Below are 7,500 nucleotides of genomic sequence, written 5' to 3'. Positions count from 1 at the left end.
TGACATTTACTTACACACCTCCATCCACAATTAGGCTTTCACATTGACTGTCTAGTTACAGACTTGACCTCTGCGTGGGTTTGAAAATCCGCTGCTACACTCCGAGTCAAACGTAATGCGGCGCTAATCATGTTTGCTAATGACCGTCTATATGCCAACGATGTAATTCACCCTGCAGGCAGGACAACCAGGTTCTCGCTGTTCTGCAGAACCTGGAGATATCTATTCATTTATTCATGGCATTTTTAACACAAAAAGTGCTGAGAAACACAACCAGCTGCACATCCGAACGGTAATGACAAGGGCGGACATATTTTTGTTCTAAAATGAAACAAATCCGTTAGACTAAGTGAATGCTTTCCAAGCCGGTCGCTAATCTACGGCGTTTAGATGATGATGTAGCGACACACTAGCTACCGTTTTTGCATTGCGCTGAGAATTGTATTCTGTTTATGTAGTGCATTGTGTTTATGTGGTGTGTTGTGTGTTGTATTGTGTTTATGTTGTGTGTTTTATTGTGTTTATGTAGTTTGTTGTGTGTTCTATTGTGTTTATGTAGTGTGTTTTATTGTGTTTATGTGGTGCGTTGTGTGTTGCATTGTGTTTATGTAGTGTGTTTTATTGTGTTTATGTAGAATGTTGTGTTGTGTTTATGTAGTGTGTTGTGTTGTGTTTATGTAGTGCGTTGTGTTGTGTTTATGTAGTGTGTTGTGTTGTGTTTATGTGGTGTGTTGTGTGTTGTATTGTGTTTATGCTGTGTGTTTTATTGTGTTTATGTAGTTTGTTGTGTTGTGTTTATGTAGTGTGTTGTGTTGTGTTTATGTAGTGCGTTGTGTTGTGTTTATGTAGTATGCTGTGTGTTGTATTGTGTTTATGTAGTTTGTTGTATTGTGTTTATGTAGTTTGTTGTGTTGTATTTATGTAGTTTGTTGTGTTGTGTTTATGTAGTGTGTTGTGTGTTGTATTGTGTATGTTTTGTGTTGTATTGTGTTTATGTAGTGAGTTGTGTGTTGTATTGTGTATATTTTGTGTTGTATTGTGTTTATGTAGTGAGTTGTGTGTTGTATTGTGTATATTTTGTGTTGTATTGTGTTTATGTAGTGAGTTGTGTGTTGTATTGTGTATATTTTGTGTTGTATTGTGTTTATGTAGTGAGTTGTGTGTTGTATTGTGTATATTTTGTGTCGTATTGTGTTTATGTAGTGTGTTGTATTGTGTATATTTTGTGTCGTATCGTGTTTATGTAGTGTGTTGTATTGTGTATATTTTGTGTTGTATCGTGTTTATGTAGTGTGTTGTGTAGTGTATTTTTGTTCTAAAATGAAACAAATTCGTTAGACTAAGTGAATGATTTCCAAGCCGGTCGCTAATCTACGGCGTTTAGATGACGATGTAGCTAGCTAGCTACCGTATGTCCTGAGCGTAACAGAAAACAGCTTAGCATCTCAACAAATCAGTTGCAAATCACCAAACACTGTGTGCTCTATTAAACCTCTTATTAAAAGCTACACAAGCTTCAGCTTATTTCCCTCAGTCTGTATTATTCTACTCCATTAACAAACTATGACATCTAATAACTCTCTTATTATTATTATTATTTTCTACGGAGTAGTTTTCCGATGTTCTGACGGTTTCAAAGCAGAGGTGGAAAATATTAACTAACACTTAATACTTAAGTATCATTTTGGGGATATTTTAGTTTATTAAAATTCGGTTTTGTTAAACTTAGTTACTTTCTCACACTTAATTAAGTATAATTTATTAGCATGGTTGACCTCTACGCAGTCCTGGCTAGGTAAAGGAACCCGCTCCAAACATCCTGTTATCTCGAACTACGTCTTTTCTTTAACACCTTGAACAAGATTGTAGATAAAAGCGCCGCTTCCGCTGCATGTCATTTCAGAGTTTGGAACTTTTCCCAGGAAGCGGTTCTTACTCCATAAAACTGTAGTAACTCAGAAATACTGAGGTCTCAGTGCCATTTATTACACTGTGCAATCTGTTCTAAATGCTAAAGAGGCAGCCAGTCTGGTGGCAGGGAATTAGCGTGGACTCCTGACTCGTATGCTAAAGTTATAAACGGTGGAGAAGCTCGTAGCCCTGAATACCGTTTCTTTTGTCAGTTGAAAAGCAGCTGCGAATCACAGATTTATAGACATGTGGCACGGGAACCTTAGGAACTCCGACACCAGAAAAGGAATCTGTGATGCCACCTGATGAACAATATATCAGCCTTTTCTCAATACCCTGTCCATCAAAGATAAGATATCGAAACCCTACGGTGAAAAAGCCACTGTATCGTGTGATATGAAATAAATCGAGCGAAGGCATGAGCAGGTGTTGCAACGTTTTAGTAGATTAAAAGCAGGTGAGGGATTTAACATAAGCTTTCTTCACTGTGAAAGCTTACCATGCCTGAGAGCTCGAGGGAAGCATTAATAAAAACCGAGATATTATTCTTTCATGATAAAAAAAAAAAAAAAAAAACCCACAGATTAGCAGCATCTTGAACTATGTGTGTATCTTTAAACCTCTCAGGCATGAAAATTTGAATATTTCATATTTTTCGTCTTTGCTTTGTACTTATGTGATATTTATAAAGGGAATCTTTGGTCCAGCACGAGATACGAGACATAAAACCTCGGTTAGAAGAGAAGCTCACAGGAAAATATTGACTACACATCTTCGCTGTCACATATACTTCATTATCCCCTCTTTAAAATGGTAGGATTTTTTTGAGCGTATTTAATTGCGCCTCGCTCTCGTACAGTAATAATTCAGAGATTTTACAATGGCTGTGTTTTTTTTTTCACTGGCTATGAGCTGTCTGTGCTTCCGTATGTTTAGGGTGAAAAGTGTGTGTGAAGAAATTTCGTAAAGGTCAGTATATATTAGGTGAAGTTTCTTCCCACTGATGAAGATAGCTAGCTAGTTTAAAAGACGGGGAACGATTGTGTTACTGTGGCTGTAGAAATCTGCGTAAGCTTGCACTTTGAACGAGTTACTGTATATCTCATCTAATGTGTGTGTGTGTGTGTGTGTGTGTGTGTGTGTGTGTGTGTGTGTGTGTGTGGATTAGAGGGAGGGGAGGAGGGGGCGGGGGGGAATCTCAGTTCTCAGATCGTTTCCATCTCTGATGCAATCCATTGTAACTCCAGAGCCCTGATATTAACATTCCCAGAGAAATGAGTCATAAAATCTAGAACTATGAAAACATGTTCTACTGTAAACAGCATGACCTGACCTCCGAGGACTTCAGTTTCTCACTTCCTATTACCACCCAGACGTTAGTTATTTTCTTATAACCGTATCTCCCTAGATATCTATTCATTCTATAGTTAGCTTAATGCTGTTGGAGGGCCGCAGTTCAGGTTACTTCCTGTTCTCACTTATGTTACAGCAGCTAGAAAAACTCCTTCCCTTACCAGCCTCTTATTATTCTCTGTCTTAAAGGTTGAGACACAAAACACAGCTTGTTGTATTCAATTATTAATTCCTATTTAGCATGTAGAGATCATGTAACGATACTATATATAACGATTGTGTTGAGTGTATAGAGTGTGTACAGTTTGTAAAGTGTATAGAGTTTATAGCATGTGCAGAATCTATAATGTGTAGAGTGCATAAAGTTTACTGATGTTTAGAATACATCAAATTTATAGAGTGTGTGGAGTGTAGAGCTTATAAAGTGTATTGTGGGGTGTATAGAGTTTATAGAGAGTGTGTGGAGTGTATAGAGATTACAGAGTGTGTGGGGTGTATAGAGTTTACAGAGTGTGTGGGGTGTATAGAGTTTATAGAGAGTGTGTGGACTGTATAGAGTTTATAGATAGTGTTTGGACTGTATAGAGTTTATAGATAGTGTGTGGAGTGTATAGAGTTTACAGAGTGTGTGGGGTGTGTAGAGTTTACAGAGTGCGTGGGGTGTATAGAGTTATAGATAGTGTGTGGAGTGTATGGAGTGTATAGAGAGTGTGTGGAGTGTATAGAGTTTATAGATAGTGTGTGGAGTGTATAGAGTGTATAGAGAGTGTGTGGAGTGTATGGAGTTTATAGATAGTGTGTGGAGTGTATAGAGTGTATAGAGAGTGTGTGGAGTGTATAAAGTTTATAGATAGTGTGTGGAGTGTATAGAGTTTATAGAGAGTGTGTGGAGTGTATAGAGTTTATAGAGAGTGTGTGGAGTGTATAGAGTTTATAGAGAGTGTGTGGAGTTTATAGAGAGTGTATAGAGTTTATAGAGAGAGTGTGGAGTGTATAGAGAGTGTATAGAGTGTATATAGAGAGTATAGAGTGTATAGAGAGTGTATAGAATTTATAGAAAGAGTATAGAGTGTATAGAGAGTGTATAGAGTTTATAGAGAGAGTATAGAGTGTATATAGAGTGTATAGAATTTATAGAGTGTGTATGGAGTGTATAGAGGGTATATAGAGATTATAGAGAGTGTGTGGAGTGTATAGAGAGTGTATAGAGATTATAGAGAGTGTGTGGAGTGTATAGAGAGTGTATAGAGTTAATAGAGAGAGTGTGGAGTGTATAGAGAGTGTATAGAGTTTATAGAGTGTGTGTGGAGTGTATAGATAGTGTATAGAGTTTATAGAGAGTGTGTGGAGTTTATAGAGAGTGTATAGAGATTATATAGAGTGTGTGGAGTGTATAGAGATTATAGAGAGTGTATAGAGAGTGTATAGAGATTATAGAGAGAGTGAGTGGAGTGTATAGAGAGTGTATAGAGATTATAGAGAGAGTGAGTGGAGTGTATAGAGAGTGTATAGAGATTATAGAGAGTGTGTGGAGTTTATAGAGATTATAGAGAGTGTATAGAGAGTGTATAGAGATTATAGAGAGAGTGAGTGGAGTGTATAGAGAGTGTATAGAGATTATATAGAGTGTGTGGAGTTTATAGAGATTATAGAGAGTGTATAGAGTGTGTATAGAGATTATAGAGAGAGTGAGTGGAGTGTATAGAGGTTATAAAACATGTTGGTTATAACAGATGTGTTTATAGAGTTAGATTTTCTCAGACTCACCACATAGAGAAACGGTTTTCCTTTCAGCCATGACGTAGTTTCCTGCTCAGTAATAATCTTGATCTTCCTCACGGTCAGTTTTTAAATCTGAAAAAGAAACCTTCTGTAAATATAAAGTGAACAGCGAAGGCTCCGAGGGCGAAAGGACAAAAACTCAGTTTGGACGTCTGGGTTTAAAAATGTATAAACAGAATTGAGCTTTTCATCGTTTTTGTGGCTTTAAATACAGAAAATGTGTCATTAATGTTATTATATTAATGTTTAAGACAAGAAACATGTTAATGCTCTAATCCTGAACTATATTTTTTAGTCATTTGTTCATGTTTTTTTATGAAACCAAAATAAAACACGACAAAAAAACTGCATATGAATATTTATAGTAAAAAACACAATAACGCAAAATATTACTGAAGTCTATTTATTTTTGTCTTTGTTTGTTTGTGAAAATTTCATCTGCAATAATTTAAAGATAAAACCAGGTCTCTTTATTAAATTATTATCCAGAGGACAAACACGGTGACTTCCAAAGCCTACAGTCAGAGAGAGAGAGAGAGAGAGAGAGAGAGAGAGTGTGTGTGTGTGTGTGTGTGTGTGTGTGTGATATCTATCTATCTATCTATCCTGAATAAATCACATTTTTTTTCTCACTCTCTTGCCCTCGGTACGTCTGAGAAGAAAGGCACTAATGAGGCTCTGTGAGTGGGCCAGTAGAAGACGGAGGACAGAGACATGGAGCATTATGCAAACGCTAGCTCTGAATTACTAATTTAAATGAAAGCTGCCCAGGACGAACCAGACAGCAAAAAATGGATCACTTGAAATAAAACAGGAAAAGAAAGTTTGTCTTTTGGACACGTGTAAAATGAGCCTTGACGCTGAGTTCTACTTGTAGCCTTCAAAGGCAATACGTGTCCTCCGGTTTAACACGGATCCCACTGATCCTGCTGTTAAGATCCGCTTTCATTTCTAATTAACCCGTTCGTTAAAATCCTCTAGTAAGGATCCCTTCATTCATATCTCCTGTAATGATCCCTATGTTAATCCCTAATCACTGAGATCCCTTGGATAAGACCTCCTCGTTTAGAGCTCTTGTTACTCGTTGAAATCCCCCATTAAGGTCTTCTTATAGAGCTTGGCTTGTTTTAGTCCCCCATAAACTCGAATCATTAAGATCCCGTCATTAAACTCCGGTCATTAAGATCCTGTCATTAAGAGACAATTGTTCAAGTTCCATAATTAAAAGCATCTCGTTTAGATCCCTGCATTAAGATCCTCTCATTAAAAGCCACTTGTTTACGTTCCATCATTAAGACCCCCTTGACTAGATCCCCTCATTCAGATCAACTCATTTAGATCCACATGTTCAAGCTGCATCATAAAGATCTCATCACTTATTTACTTGTTAAAATACAATCCTGAAATCCTTATTAAGATCCTCTACTGTGTGTACAAATTCATAATGAGAGATTCATTATGGGGGCATCTTAGTGATGGGATCTTATTGATGTGATCTTACTGAGATGATCCTTTTTAAGAAACCATCATTAATATCACATTTTTAAGATCTACCTGTTAAAACATTCTCATTAAGATCCTCACAATGTGAATCTCTCATTATGAATCACCTCAATAAGATCCCATCACTAAGATCCCCCATAATGAATCTCTCATTATGAATCACCTCAGTAAGTTCACCTCAATAAGATCGCATCACCAAGATCCCCCCATACTGAATCTCTCATTATGAATCACCTCAGTAAGATCACGTCAATAAGATCCCATTACCAAGATCCCCGCCATAATGAATCTCTCATTATGAATCACCTCAGTAAGATCACCTCAATAAGATCCCATCACCAAGATCCCCCATAATGAATCTCTCATTATGAATCACCTCAGTAAGATCACCTCAATAAGATCCCATCACCAAGATCCCCCCATAATGAATCTCTCATTATGAATCACCTCAGTAAGATCACCTCAATAAGATCCCATCACCAAGATCCCCCATAATGAATCTCTCATTATGAATCACCTCAGTAAGATCACCTCAATAAGATCCCGTCACCAAGATCCCCCCATAATGAATCTCTCATTATGAATCACCTCAATAAGATCCCATCACCAAGATCCCCCCATACTGAATCTCTCATTATAAATCACCTCAGTAAGATCACCTCAATAAGATCCCATCACCAAGATCCCCCCATAATGAATCTCTCATTATGAATCACCTCAATAAGATCCCATCACCAAGATCCCCCCATAATGAATCTCTCATTATGAATCACCTCAGTAAGATCACCTCGATAAGATCCCATCACCAAGATCCCCCCATACTGAATCTCTCATTATGAATCACCTCAGTAAGATCACCTCAATAAGATCCCATCACTTAGATCCCCCCATACTGAATCTCTCATTATGAATCACCTCAATAAGATCCCATCACTTAGATCCCCCCATACT

At 37.4% G+C, this 7,500-nt stretch overlaps 1 protein-coding gene across 1 annotated transcript in view; it reads right to left on the bottom strand.

The window, feature by feature from the left end:
• The window catches only part of lingo2 (leucine rich repeat and Ig domain containing 2), a 259,340-nt gene that overhangs the window by 83,743 nt on the left and 168,097 nt on the right, over positions 1-7,500 (bottom strand). The window contains exon 4 of the mRNA XM_027162278.2: positions 5,032-5,118. The gene's annotated coding sequence lies outside the window, so the exon portion shown is untranslated. The remainder of the gene's footprint in view (positions 1-5,031; positions 5,119-7,500) is intronic.

Source organism: Tachysurus fulvidraco, chromosome 17, assembly GCF_022655615.1.
Source record: "Tachysurus fulvidraco isolate hzauxx_2018 chromosome 17, HZAU_PFXX_2.0, whole genome shotgun sequence".
In the NCBI taxonomy this organism is placed as follows: domain Eukaryota; kingdom Metazoa; phylum Chordata; class Actinopteri; order Siluriformes; family Bagridae; genus Tachysurus; species Tachysurus fulvidraco.
Note: the sequence above shows the minus strand (reverse complement) of the source record. Positions and strands in the feature narration are given on the sequence as shown.